The sequence below is a fragment of the Cervus elaphus genome, chromosome 22, assembly GCF_910594005.1.
Source record: "Cervus elaphus chromosome 22, mCerEla1.1, whole genome shotgun sequence".
NCBI classification, from domain to species: Eukaryota; Metazoa; Chordata; class Mammalia; order Artiodactyla; family Cervidae; genus Cervus; species Cervus elaphus.
This window is the reverse complement of record NC_057836.1, coordinates 65,457,392-65,472,583: the sequence shown is the minus strand read 5'-3', so window position 1 is coordinate 65,472,583 and position 15,192 is coordinate 65,457,392.

Sequence of the window (15,192 nt, the reverse complement as noted above, 5' to 3'; positions counted from 1 at the left end):
GTGATGTGCAACACGGAATTACTCTGCACGCAGTGCAGGGGAATCGGGCCTCATCTCGCGGCGAGGGGGAAGTCTCATGGTTTTTCTCGAGTTGCGGCGGGAAACTGGGGTATATTCTCGAGTTACGACGGGGATGGCCCTTCCAGCCACGTGTGTGTTCAGCGACGTCAGGACTCCTGCCTAGTTGCGAGGGACATCTCGGGATTTTCCTCGAGGCTTGGCAGGGCAATTGGGACTCTTCTCCAGCTGAGGCGGGAGACCAAGGGTCCCTTTCCCCGTGCCACAGGAATCCTGGGACTCCTATCAAGTTTCACGAGGAGTCAGGCATCGTCTCCTTTGGAGGCACTGATCTCCGGGTACCTCTGGAGTTTTCAAAGGATGTGAGGCCTCCGGTCGCGATGAGGTGGGGAACTAGGTCTTTCTCTGTGGTCTCCACAGGGGATTCAGACAGCCTTTCGTTTTGGGATATGCAAGACGAGCCTGCATTGAAGTCAGTGCAGGGATATCCGGCCTTATTTCGAGTCAGGGCATTGCAATGTCTATTCCACTTGAGCCCGCAAACTCAGGGTCCCTCTCACATAGCTAGAGCTGAGAGAAGCCTCCTCTTGAGGTGCTTGTGGTAAGGTTGTATTCCTCTGGAGTCGAAGCCAGGGACTAACCTCTCATCTCGAGTTGATTTTTGGTCCACGGAGCTCTTTTGTGTTGCTACAGTGACCTCAGGATCGCTCTAGCCTTAAAACAGTGTTCTTGGGGATTCTCTGGAGTGCCATCAGGGAAATCAAGGCTCCTTTCATGTGTGATGTGCAACACGGAATTGCTCTGCACGCAGTGCATGGTAATCGGGCCTCATCTCGCGGCGAGGGGGAAGTCTCATGGTTTTTCTCGAGTTGCGGCGGGAACCTGGGGTATATTCTCGAGTTACGACGGGGATGGCCCTTCCACCCACGTGTTTGTTCAGCGACGTCAGGACGCCTGCCTAGTTGTGAGGGACAACTCGGGATTCTCCTCGAGGCTTGGCAGGGCAATTGGGACGCCTCTCCAGCTGAGGCGGCAGACCAAGTGTCCCTTTCCACGTACCACAGGAATCCTGGGATCCTATCAAGTTTCACGAGGAGTCAGGCATCGTCTCCTTTGGAGGCACTGATCTCTGCATACCTCTGGAGTTTTCAAAGGATGTGAGGCCCCCTGTTGCGATGAGGTAGGGAACTAGGTCTTTCTCTGTGGTCTCCACAGGGGATTCAGACATCCTTTCGTCTTGGGAGATGCAAGACGAGCCTGCATTCAAGTCACTGCAGGGATATCCGGCCTTATTTCGAGTCAGGGCATCGCGGTGTCCATTCCACTTGAGGCCTCAAACTCAGGGTCCCTCTCACATACCTAGAGCTGAGAGAAGCCTCCTCTTGAGGTGCTTGTGGTAAGGTGGTATTCCTCTGGAGTCGAAGCCAGGGACTAACCTCTCATCTCGAGTTGATTTTTGGTCCACGGAGCTCTTTCGTGTGGCTACAGTGACCTCAGGATCGCTCTAGCCTTGAAACAGTGTTCTTGGGGTTTCTCTGGAGTGCCATCAAGGAAATCAAGACTCCTTTCATGTGTGATGTGCAACACGGAATTGCTCTTCACGCAGTGCAGGGGAATCGGGCCTCATCTCGCGGTGAGGGGGAAGTCTCATGGTTTTTCTCGAGTTGCGGCGGGAACCTGGGGTATATTCTCAAGTTACGACGGGGATGGCCCTTCCAGCCACGTGTGTGTTCAGCGACGTCAGGACTCCTGCCTAGTTGCGAGGGACAACTCGGGATTCTCCTCGAGGCTTGGCAGGGCAATTCGGACGCCTCTCCACCTGAGGCGGGAGACCAAGGGTCCCTTTCCACGTGCCACAGGAATCGTGGGACTCCTATCAAGTTTCACGAGGAGTCAGACATCGTCTCCTTTGGAGGCACTGATCTCCACGTACCTCTGGAGTTTTCAAAGGATGTGAGGCCTCCGGTCGCGATGAGGTGGGGAACTAGGCTTTTCTCTGTGGTCTCCACAGGGGATTCAGACATCCTTTCGTCTTGGGAGATGCAAGACGAGCCTGCATTTAAGTCACTGCAGGGATATCCGGCCTTATTTCGCGTCAGGGCATCGCAGTGTAGATTCCACTTGAGGCCGCAAACTCAGGGTCCCTCTCACATAGCTAGAGCTGAGAGAAGCCTCCTCTTGAGGTGCTTGTGGTAAGGTTGTATTCCTCTGGAGTCGAAGCCAGGGACTAACCTCTCATCTCGAGATGATTTTTGCTCCACGGAGCTCTTTCGTGTTGCTACAGTGACCTCAGGATCCCTCTAGCCTTGAAACAGTGTTCTTGGGGTTTCTCTGGAGTGCCATCAAGGAAATCAAGACTCCTTTCATGTGTGATGTGCAACACGGAATTGCTCTGCACGCAGTGCAGGGGAATCGAGCCTCATCTCGCGGCGAGGGGGAAGTCTCATGGTTTTTCTCGAGTTGCGGCGGGAAACTGGGGTATATTCTCGAGTTACGACGGGGATGGCCCTTCCACCCACGTGTTTGTTCAGCAACGTCAGGACTCCTGCCTATTTGCGAGGGACAACTCGGGATTCTCCTCGAGGCTTGGCAGGGCAATTGGGACGCCTCTCCAGCTGAGGCGGGAGACCAAGGGTCCCTTTCCTCGTGCCACAGGAATCCTGGGACTCCTATCAAGTTTCACGAGGAGTCAGGCATCGTCTCCTTTGGAGGCACTGATCTCCACGTACCTCTGGAGTTTTCAAAGGATGTGAGGCTTCCGGTCGCGATGAGGTGGGGAACTAGGTCTTTCTCTGTGGTCTCCACATGGGATTCAGACATCCTTTCGTCTTGGGAGATGCAAGACGAGCCTGCATTCAAGTCACTGCAGGGATATCCGGCCTTATTTCGAGTCAGGGCATCGCAATGTCCATTCCACTTGAGGCCGCAAACTCAGGGTCCCTCTCACATACCTAGAGCTGAGAGAAGCCTCCTCTTGAGGTGCTTGTGGTAAGGTGGTATTCCTCTGGAGTCGAAGCCAGGGACTAACCTCTCATCTCGAGTTGATTTTTGGTTCACGGAGCTCTTTCGTGTTGCTACAGTGACCTCAGGATCGCTCTAGCCTTGAAACAGTGTTCTTGGGGTTTCTCTGGAGTGCCATCAAGGAAATCAAGACTCCTTTCATGTGTGATGTGCAACACGGAATTGCTCTGCACGCAGTGCAGGGGAATCGGGCCTCATCTCGCAGCGAGGGGGAAGTCTCATGGTTTTTCTCGAGTTGCGGAGGGAACCTGGGGTATATTCTCGAGTTACGACGGGGATGGCCCTTCCAGCAACGTGTTTGTTCAGCGACGTCAGGACTCCTGCCTAGTTGCGAGGGACAACTCGGGATTCTCCTCGAGGCTTGGCAGAGCAATTGGGACGCCTCTCCAGCTGAGGCGGGAGACCAAGTGTCCCTTTCCACGTGCCACAGGAATCGTGGGACTCCTATCAAGTTTCACGAGGAGTCAGGCATCGTCTCCTTTGGAGGCACTGATCTCCACGTACCTCTGGAGTTTTGAAAGGATGTGAGGCCTCCGGTCGCGATGAGGTGGGGAACTAGGCTTTTCTCTGTGGTCTCCACAGGGGATTCAGACATCCTTTCGTCTTGGGAGATGCAAGACGAGCCTGCATTCAAGTCACTGCAGAGATATCCGGCCTTATTTCGAGTCAGGGCATCGCAGTGTCGATTCCACTTGAGGCCGCAAACTCAGGGTCCCTCTCACATACCTAGAGCTGAGAGAAGCCTCCTCTTGAGGTGCTTGTGGTAAGGTGGTATTCCTCTGGAGTCGAAGCCAGGGACTAAGCTCTCATCTCGAGTTGATTTTTGGTCCACGGAGCTCTTTCGTGTTGCTACAGTGACCTCAGGATCCCTCTAGCCTTGAAACAGTGTTCTTGGGGTTTCTCTGGAGTGCCATCAAGGAAATCAAGGCTCCTTTCATGTGTGATGTGCAACACGGAATGGCTCTGCACGCAGTGCAGGGGAATCGGGCCTCATCTCGCGGCAAGGGGGAAGTCTCATGGTTTTTCTCGAGTTGCGGCGGGAAACTGGGGTATATTCTCGAGTTACGAAGGGGATGGCCCTTCCACCCACGTGTTTGTTCAGCAACGTCAGGACTCCTGCCTAGTTGCGAGGGACAACTCGGGATTCTCCTCGAGGCTTGGCAGGGCGATTGGGACACCTCTCCAGCTGAGGCGGGAGACCATGGTTCCCTTTCCACGTGCCACAGCAATCCTGGGACTCCTATCAAGTTTCACGAGGAGTCAGGCATCGTCTCCTTTGGAGGCACTGATCTCCACGTACCTCTGGAGTTTTCAAAGGATGTGAGGCCTCCGGTCGCGATGAGGTGGGGAACTACGCTTTTCTCTGTGGTCTCCACAGGGGATTCAGACATCCTTTCGTCTTGGGAGATGCAAGACGAGCCTGTATTCAAGTCACTGCAGGGATATCCGGCCTTATTTCGAGTCAGGGCATCGCAGTGTCGATTCCACTTGAGTCCGCAAACTCAGGGTCCCTCTCACATAGCTAGAGCTGAGAGAAGCCTCCTCTTGAGGTGCCTGTGGTAAGGTTGTATTCCTCTGGAGTCGAAGCCAGGGACTAACCTCTCATCTCGAGTTGATTTTTGGTCCACGGAGCTCTTTCGTGTTGCTACAGTGACCTCAGGATCGCTCTAGCCTTGAAACAGTGTTCTTGGGGTTTCTCTGGAGTGCCATCAAGGAAATCAAGACTCCTTTAATGTGTGATGTGCAACACGGAATTGCTCTGCACGCAGTGCAGGGGAATCGGGCCTCATCTCGCGGCGAGGGGGAAGTCTCATGGTTTTTCTCGAGTTGCGGCGGGAACCTGGGGTATATTCTCGAGTTACGACGGGGATGGCCCTTCCACCCACGTGTTTGTTCAGCGACGTCAGGACGCCTGCCTAGTTGTGAGGGACATCTCGGGATTCTCCTCGAGGCTTGGCAGGGCAATTGGGACGCCTCTCCAGCTGAGGCGGGAGACCATGGGTCCCTTTCCACGTGCCACAGGAATCCTGGGACTCCTATCAAATTTCACGAGGAGTCAGGCATCGTCTCCTTTGGAGACACTGATCTCCGCGTACCTCTGGAGTTTTCAAAGGATGTGAGGCCTCCGGTCGCGATGAGGTGGGGAACTAGGTCTTTCTCTGTGGTCTCCACAGGGGATTCAGACAGCCTTTCGTCTTGGGAGATGCAAGACGAGCCTGCATTCAAGTCACTGCAGGGATATCCGGCCTTATTTCGAGTCAGGGCATCGCAATGTCCATTACACTTGAGGCCGCAAACTCAGGGTCACTCTCACATACCTAGAGCTGCGAGAAGCCTCCTCTTGAGGTGCTTGTGGTTAGGTTGTATTCCTCTGGAGTCGAAGCCAGGGACTAACCTCTCATCTCGAGTTGATTTTTGCTCCACGGAGCTCTTTCGTGTTGCTACAGTGACCTCAGGATCGCTCTAGCCTTGAAACAGTGTTCTTGGGGTTTCTCTGGAGTGCCATCAAGGAAATCAAGACTCCTTTCATGTGTGATGTGCAACACGGAATTACTCTGCACGCAGTGCAGGGGAATCGGGCCTCATCTCGCGGCGAGGGGGAAGTCTCATGGTTTTTCTCGAGTTGCGGAGGGAAACTGGGGTATATTCTCGAGTTACGACGGGGATGGCCCTTACAGCCACGTGTGTGTTCAGCGACGTCAGGACTCCTGCCTAGTTGCGAGGGACATCTCGGGATTTTCCTCGAGGCTTGGCAGGGCAATTGGGACCCTTCTCCAGCTGAGGCGGGAGACCAAGGGTCCCTTTCCCCGTGCCACAGGAATCCTGGGACTCCTATCAAGTTTCACGAGGAGTCAGGCATCGTCTCCTTTGGAGGCACTGATCTCCGGGTACCTCTGGAGTTTTCAAAGGATGTGAGGCCTCCGGTCGCGATGAGGTGGGGAACTAGGTCTTTCTCTGTGGTCTCCACAGGGGATTCAGACAGCCTTTCGTTTTGGGATATGCAAGACGAGCCTGCATTTAAGTCAGTGCAGGGATATCCGGCCTTATTTCGAGTCAGGGCATTGCAATGTCTATTCCACTTGAGCCCGCAAACTCAGGGTCCCTCTCACATAGCTAGAGCTGAGAGAAGCCTCCTCTTGAGGTGCTTGTGGTAAGGTTGTATTCCTCTGGAGTCGAAGCCAGGGACTAACCTCTCATCTCGAGTTGATTTTTGGTCCACGGAGCTCTTTCGTGTTGCTACAGTGACCTCAGGATCGCTCTAGCCTTAAAACAGTGTTCATGGGGATTCTCTGGAGTGCCATCAAGGAAATCAAGACTCCTTTCACGTGTGATGTGCAACACGGAATTGCTCTGCACGCAGGGCAGGGTAATCGGGCCTCATCTCGCGGCGAGGGGGAAGTCTCATGGTTTTTCTCGAGTTGCGGCGGGAACCTGGGGTATAACTCGAGTTACAACCGGGATGGCCCTTCCAGCCACGTGTTTGTTCAGCGACGTCAGGACTCCTGCCTAGTTGCGAGGGAAAACTCGGGATTCTCCTCGAGGCTTGGCAGGGCAATTGGGACGCTTCACCAGCTGAGGCGGAAGACCAAGGGTCCCTTTCCTCGTGCCACAGGAATCCTGGGACTCCTATGAAGTTTCACGAGGAGTCAGGCATCGTGTCCTTTGTAGGCACTGATCTCCGCATACCTCTGGAATTTCAAAGGATGTGAGGCCTCCGGTCGCGATGAGGTGGGGAACTAGGTCTTTCTCTGTGGTCTCCACAGGGGATGCAGACATCCTTTCCTCTTGGGAGATGCAAGACGAGCCTGCATTCAAGTCACTGCAGGGATATCCGGCCTTATTTCGAGTCAGGGCATCTCGGTGTCCATTCCACTTGAGGCCGCAAACTCAGGGTCCCTCTCACATACCTAGAGCTGAGAGAAGCCTCCTCTTGAGGTGCTGGTGGTAAGGTGGTATTCCTCTGGAGTCGAAGCCAGGGACTCACCTCTCATCTCGAGTTGATTTTTGGTCCACGGAGCTTTTTCGTGTTGCTACAGTGACCTCAGGATCGCTCTAGCCTTGAAACAGTGTTCTTGGGGTTTCTCTGGAGTGCCATCAAGGAAATCAAGGCTCCTTTCACGTGTGATGTGCAACACGGAATTGCTCTGCACGCATTGCAGGGGAATCGGGCCTCATCTCACGGCGAGGGGGAAGTCTCATGGTTTCTCTCGAGTTGCCGCGGGAACCTGGGGTATATTCTCGAGTTACGACGGGGATGGTCCTTCCACCCACGTGTTTGTTCAGCGACGTCAGGACCCCTGCCTAGTTGCGAGGGACAACTCGGGATTCTCCTCGAGGCTTGGCAGGGCAATTGGGACCCCTCTCCAGGTGAGGCGGTAGGCCAAGGGTCCCTTTCCACGTGCCACAGGAATCCTGGGACTCCTATCAAGTTTCACGAGGAGTCAGGCATCCTCTCCTTTGGAGGCACTGATCTCCGCGTACCTCTGGAGTTTTCAAAGGATGTGAGGCCTCCGGTCGCCATGAGGGGGGAACTAGGCTTTTCTCTGTGTTCTCCACAGGGGATTCAGACATCCTTTCATCTTGGGAGATGCAAGACGAGCCTGCATTCAAGTCACTGCAGGGATATCCGGCCTTATTTCGCGTAAGGGCATCGCAGTGTCCATTCCACTTGAGGCCGCAAAATCAGGGTCCCTCTCACATACCTAGAGCTGAGAGAAGCTTCCTCTTGAGGTGCTTGTGGTAAGGTGGTATTCCTCTGGAGTCGAAGCCAGGGACTAACCTCTCATCTCGAATTGATTTTTGGGCCACGGAGCTCTGTCGTGTTGCTACAGTGACCTCAGGATCCCTCTAGCCTTGAAACAGTGTTCTTGGGGTTTCTCTGGAGTGCCATCAAGGAAATCAAGGCTCCTTTCATGTGTGATGTGCAACACGGAATTGCTCTGCAAGCAGTGCAGGGGAATCGCGCCTCATCTCGCGGCGAGGGGGAAGTCTCATGGTTTCTCTCGAGTTGCGGCGGGAACCTTGGGTATATTCTCGAGTTACGACGGAGATGGCCCTTCCACCCACGTGTTTGTTCAGCAACGTCAGGACTCCTGCCTAGTTGCGAGGGACAACTCGGGATTCTCCTCGAGGCTTGGCAGGGCAATTGGGACACCTCTCCAGCTGAGCCGGGAGACCAAGAGTACCTTTCCATGTGCCACAGGAATCTTGGGACTCCTATCAAGTTTCACGAGGAGTCAGGCATCGTCTCCTTTGGAGGCACTGATCTACGCGTACCTCTGGAGTTTTCAAAGGATGTGAGGCCTCCGGTCGCGATGAGGTGGGGAACTAGGTCTTTCTCTGTGGTCTCCACAGGGGATTCAGACATCCTTTCGTCTTGGGAGATGCAAGACGAGCCTGCATTCAAGTCACTGCAGGGATATCCGGCCTTATTTCAAATCAGGGCATCGCGGTGTCCATTCCACTTGAGGCCACAAACTCAGGGTCCCTCTCACATACCTAGAGCTGAGAGAAGCCTCCTCTTGAGGTGCTTGTGGTAAGGTGGTATTCCTCTGGAGTCGAAGCCAGGGACTAACCTCTCATCTCGAGTTGATTTTTGGTCCACGGAGCTCTTTCGTGTTGCTACAGTGACCTCAGGATCCCTCTAGCCTTGAAACAGTGTTCTTGGGGTTTCTCTGGAGTGCCATTAAGGAAATCAAGGCTCCTTTCTTGTGTGATGTGCAACACGGAATTGCTCTGCACGCAGTGCAGGGGAATCGGTCCTCATCTCGCGGCGAGGTGGAAGTCTCATGGTTTTTCTCGAGTTGCGGTGGGAACCTGGGGTATATTCTCGAGTTACGACGGAGATGGCCCTTCCACCCACGTGTTTGTTCAGCGACGTCAGGACGCCTGCCTAGTTGTGAGGGACAACTCGGGATTCTCCTCGAGGCTTGGCAGGGCAATTGGGACGCCTCTCCAGCTGAGGCGGGAGAACAAGTGTCCCTTTCCACGTACCACAGGAATCCTGGGACTCCTATCAAGTTTCACGAGGAGTCAGGCATCGTCTCCTTTGGAGGCACTGATTTCTGCATACCTCTGGAGTTTTCAAAGGATGTGAGGCCCCCTGTCGCGATGAGGTGGGGAACTAGGTCTTTCTCTGTGGTCTCCACAGGGGATTCAGACATCCTTTCGTCTTGGGAGATGCAAGACGAGCCTGCATTCAAGTCACTGCAGGGATATCCGGCCTTATTTCGAGTCAGGGCATCGCGGTGTCCATTCCACTTGAGGCCGCAAACTCAGGGTCCCTCTCACATACCTAGAGCTGAGAGAAGCCTCCTCTTGAGGTGCTTGTGGTAAGGTGGTATTCCTCTGGAGTCGAAGCCAGGGACTAACCTCTCATCTCGAGTTGATTTTTGGTCCACGGAGCTCTTTCGTGTTACTACAGTGACCTCAGGATCGCTCTAGCCTTGAAACAGTGTTCTTGGGGTTTCTCTGGAGTGCCATCAAGGAAATCAAGACTTCTTTCATGTGTGATGTGCAACACGGAATTGCTCTGCACGCAGTGCAGGGGAATCGGGCCTCATCTCGCGGCGAGGTGGAAGTCTCATGGTTTTTCTCGAGTTGCGGCGGGAACCTGGGTTATATTCTCGAGTTACGACGGGGATGGCCCTTCCAGCCACGTGTTTGTTCAGCGACGTCAGGACTCCTGCCTAGTTGCGAGGGACAACTCGGGATTCTCCTCGAGGCTTGGCAGAGCAATTGGGACGCCTCTCCAGCTGAGGCGGGAGACCAAGGGTCCCTTTCCACGTGCCACAGGAATCGTGGGACTCCTATCAAGTTTCACGAGGAGTCAGGCATCGTTTCCTTTGGAGGCACTGATCTCCACGTACCTCTGGAGTTTTCAAAGGATGTGAGGCCTCCGGTCGCGATGAGGTGGGGAACTAGGCTTTTCTCTGTGGTCTCCACAGGGGATTCAGACATCCTTTCGTCTTGGGAGATGCAAGACGAGCCTGCATTCAAGTCACTGCAGGGATATCCGGCCTTATTTCGAGTCAGGGCATCGCAGTGTCGATTCCATTTGAGGCTGCAAACTCAGGTTCCCTCTCACATAGCTAGAGCTGAGAGAAGCCTCCTCTTGAGGTGCTTGTGGTAAGGTTGTATTCCTCTGGAGTCGAAGCCAGGGACTAACCTCTCATCTCGAGTTGATTTTTGCTCCACGGAGCTCTTTCGTGTTGCTACAGTGACCTCAGGATCGCTCTAGCCTTGAAACAGTGTTCTTGGGGTTTCTCTGGAGTGCCATCAAGGAAATCAAGACTCCTTTCATGTGTGATGTGCAACACGGAATTGCTCTGCACGCAGTGCAGGGGAATCGGGCCTCATCTCGCGGTGAGGGGGAAGTCTCATGGTTTTTCTCGAGTTGCGGCGGGAACCTGGGGTATATTCTCGAGTTACGACGGGGATGGTCCTTCCAGCCACGTGTTTGTTCAGCGACGTAAGGACTCCTGCCTAGTTGCGAGGGACAACTCGGGATTCTCCTCGAGGCTTGGCAGAGCAATTGGGACGCCTCTCCAGCTGAGGCGGGAGACCATAGGTCTCTTTCCACGTGCCACAGGAATCCTGGGACTCCTATCAAGTTTCACGAGGAGTCAGGCATCGTCTCCTTTGGAGGCACTGATCTCCGCGTACCTCTGGAGTTTTCAAAGGATGTGAGGCCTCCGGTCGCCATGAGGGGGGAACTAGGCTTTTCTCTGTGGTCTCCACATGGGATTCAGACATCCTTTCATCTTGGGAGATGCAAGACGAGCCTGCATTCAAGTCACTGCAGGGATATCCGGCCTTATTTCGCGTAAGGGCATCGCAGTGTCCATTCCACTTGAGGCCGCAAAATCAGGGTCCCTCTCACATACCTAGAGCTGAGAGAAGCTTCCTCTTGAGGTGCTTGTGGTAAGGTGGTATTCCTCTGGAGTCGAAGCCAGGGACTAACCTCTCATCTCGAATTGATTTTTGGGCCACGGAGCTCTTTCGTGTTGCTACAGTGACCTCAGGATCCCTCTAGCCTTGAAACAGTGTTCTTGGGGTTTCTCTGGAGTGCCATCAAGGAAATCAAGGCTCCTTTCATGTGTGATGTGCAACACGGAATTGCTCTGCACGCACTGCAGGGGAATCGCGCCTCATCTCGCGGCGAGGGGGAAGTCTCATGGTTTCTCTCGAGTTGCGGCGGGAACCTGGGGTATATTCTCGAGTTACGACGGAGATGGCCCTTCCACCCACGTGTTTGTTCAGCAACGTCAGGACTCCTGCCTAGTTGCGAGGGACAACTCGGGATTCTCCTCGAGGCTTGGCAGGGGAATTGGGACACCTCTCCAGCTGAGCCGGGAGACCAAGAGTACCTTTCCATGTGCCACAGGAATCTTGGGACTCCTATCAAGTTTCACGAGGAGTCAGGCATCGTCTCCTTTGGAGGCACTGATCTACGCGTACCTCTGGAGTTTTCAAAGGATGTGAGGCCTCCGGTCGCGATGAGGTGGGGAACTAGGTCTTTCTCTGTGGTCTCCACAGGAGATTCAGACATCCTTTCGTCTTGGGAGATGCAATACGAGCCTGCATTCAAGTCACTGCAGGAATATCCGGCCTTATTTCGAGTCAGGGCATCGCGGTGTCCATTCCACTTGAGGCCACAAACTCAGGGTCCCTCTCACATACCTAGAGCTGAGAGAAGCCTCCTCTTGAGGTGCTTGTGGTAAGGTGGTATTCCTCTGGAGTCGAAGCCAGGGACTAACCTCTCATCTCGAGTTGATATTTGGTCCACGGAGCTCTTTCGTGTTGCTACAGTGACCTCAGGATCCCTCTAGCCTTGAAACAGTGTTCTTGGGGTTTCTCTGGAGTGCCATCAAGGAAATCAAGGCTCCTTTCATGTGTGATGTGCAACACGGAATTGCTCTGCACGCAGTGCAGGGGAATCGGGCCTCATCTCCCGGCGAGTGTGAAGTCCCATGGTTTTCCTCGAGTTGCGGCGGGAACCTGGGGTATATTCTCGAGTTACAACGGGAATGGCCCTTTCACCCACGTGTTTGTTCAGCGACGTCAGGACTCCTGCCTAGTTGCGAGGGACAACTCGGGATTCTCCTCGAGGCTTGGCAGGGCAATTGGGACGCCTCTCCAGCTGAGGCGGGAGACCAAGGGTCCCTTTTCACGTGCCACAGGAATCCTGGGACTCCTATCAAGTTTCACAAGAAGTCAGGCATCGTCTCCTTTGGAGGCACTGATCTCCACGTACCTCTGGAGTTTTCAAAGGATGTGAGGCCTCCGGTCGCGAAGAGGTGGAGAACTAGGCTTTTCTCTGTGGTCTCCACAGGGGATTCAGACATCCTTTCGTCTTGGGAGATGCAAGACGAGCATGCATTCAAGTCACTGCAGGGATATCCGGCCTTATTTCGAGTCAGGGCATCGCAATGTCCATTCCACTTGAGGCCGCAAACTCAGGGTCCCTCTCACATAGCTAGAGCTGAGAGACGCCTCCTCTTGAGGTGCTTGTGGTAAGGTTGTATTCCTCTGGAGTCGAAGCCAGGGACTAACCTCTCATCTCGAGTTGATTTTTGGTCCACGGAGCTCTTTCGTGTGGCTACAGTGACCTCAGGATCCCCTAGCCTTGAAACAGTGTTCTTTGGGTTTCTCTGGAGTGCCATCAAGGAAATCAAGACTCCTTTCATGTGTGATGTGCAACCCGGAATTGCTCTGCACGCAGTGCAGGGGAATCGGGCCTCATCTCGCGGCGAGGGGGAAGTCTCATGGTTTTTCTCGAGTTGAGGCGGGAACCTGGGGTATATTCTCGAGTTACGACGGGGATGGCCCTTCCAGCCACGTGTGTGTTCAGCGACGTCAGGACTCCTGCCTAGTTGCGAGGGACAACTCGGGATTCTCCTCGAGGCTTGGCCGGGCAATTGGGACCCCTCTCCAGGTGAGGCGGGAGGCCAAGGGTCCCTTTCCACATGCCACAGGAATCCTGGGACTCCTATCAAGTTTCACGAGGAGTCAGGCATCGTCTCCTTTGGAGGCACTGATCTCCGCGTACCTCTGGAGTTTTCAAAGGATGTGAGGCCTCCGGTCGCCATGAGGGGGGAACTAGGTCTTTCTCTGTGGTCTCCACAGGGGATGCAGACATCCTTTCGTCTTGGGAGATGCAAGACAAGCCTGCATTCAAGTCACTGCAGGGATATCCGGCCTTATTTCGCGTCAGGGCATCGCAGTGTCGATTCCACTTGAGGCCGCAAAATCAGGGTCCCTCTCACATACCTAGAGCTGAGAGATGCCTCCTCTTGAGGTGCTTGTGGTAAGGTGGTATTCCTCTGGAGTAGAAGCCAGGGACTAACCTCTCATCTCGAGTTGATTTTTGTCCACGGAGCACTTTCGTGTTGCTACAGTGACCTCAGGAACCCTCTAGCCTTGAAACAGTGTTCTTGGGGTTTCTCTGGAGTGCCATTAAGGAAATCAAGGCTCCTTTCATGTGTGATGTGCAAAACGGAATTGCTCTGCACACAGTGCAGGGGAATCGGGCCTCATCTCGCGGCGAGGGGGAAGTCTCATGGTTTTTCTCGATTTGCGGTTGGAACCTGGGGTATATTCTCGAGTTACGACGGGGATGGCCCTTCCACCCACGTGTTTGTTCAGCGACGTCAGGATTCCTGCCTAGTTGCGAGGGAAACTCGGGATTCTCCTCGAGGCTTGGCAGGGCAATTGGGACGCCTCTCCAGATGAGGCGGGAGACCAAGGGTCCCTTTCCACATGCCACAGGAATCCTGGGACTCCTATCAAGTTTCACGAGGAGTCAGGCATCGTCTCCTTTGGAGGCACTGATCTCCACGTACCTCTGGAGTTTTCAAAGGATGTGAGGCCTCCAGTCGCGATGAGGTGGGGAACTAGGTCTTTCTCTGTGGTCTCCACAGGGGATTCAGACATCCTTTCGTCTTGGGATATGCAAGACGAGCCTGCATTTAAGTCAGTGCAGGGATATCCGGCCTTATTTCGAGTCAGGGCATTGCAATGTCTATTCCACTTGAGGCCGCAAACTCAGGGTCCCTCTCACATACATAGAGCTGCGAGAAGCCTCCTCTTGAGGTGCTTGTGGTAAGGTTGTATTCCTCTGGAGTCGAAGCCAGGGACTAACCTGTCATCTCGAGTTGATTTTTCGTCCACGGAGCTCTTTCGTGTTGCTACAGTGACCTCAGGATCGCTCTAGCCTTAAAACAGTTTTCTTGGGGATTCTCTGGAGTGCCATCAAGGAAATCAAGACTCTTTTCACGTGTGATGTGCAACACAGAATTGCTCTGCACGCAGTGCAGGAGAATCGGGCCTCATCTTGCGGCGAGGGGGAAGTCTCATGGTTTTTCTCGAGTTGAGGCGGGAACCTGGGGTATATTCTCGAGTTACGACGGGGATGGCCCTTCCACACACGTGTTTGTTCAGCAACATCAGGACTCCTACCTAGTTGCGAGGGACAACTCGGGATTCTCCTCGAGGCTTGGCAGGGAAATTGGGACGACTCTCCAGCTGAGGCGGGAGACCAAGGGTCCCTTTCCACGTGCCACAGGAATCCTGGGACTCCTATCAAGTTTCACGAGGAGTCAGGCATCGTCTCCTTTGGAGGCACTGATCTCCACGTACCTCTGGAGTTTTCAAAGGATTTGAGGCCTCCGGTCGCGATGAGGTGGGGAACTAGGCTTTTCTCTGTGGTCTCCACAGGGGATTCAGACATCCTTTCGTCTTGCGAGATGCAAGACGAGCCTGCATTCAAGTCACTGCAGGGATATCCGGCCTTATTTCGAGTCAGGGCATCGCAGTGTCGATTCCACTTGAGGCCGCAAACTCAGGGTCCCTCTCACATACCTAGAGCTGAGAGAAGCCTCCTCTTGAGGTGCTTGTGGTAAGGTTGTATTCCTCTGGAGTCGAAGCCAGGGACTAACCTCTCATCTCGAGTTGATTTTTGGTTCCCGGAGCTCTTTCGTGTTGCTACAGTGACCTCAGGATCGCTCTAGCCTTAAAACAGTGTTCTTGCGGTTTCTCTGGAGTGCCATCAAGGAAATCAAGACTCCTTTAATGTGTGATGTGCAACACGGAATTGCTCTGCATGCAGTGCAGGGGAATCGGGCCTCATCTCGCGGCGAGGGGGAAGTCTCA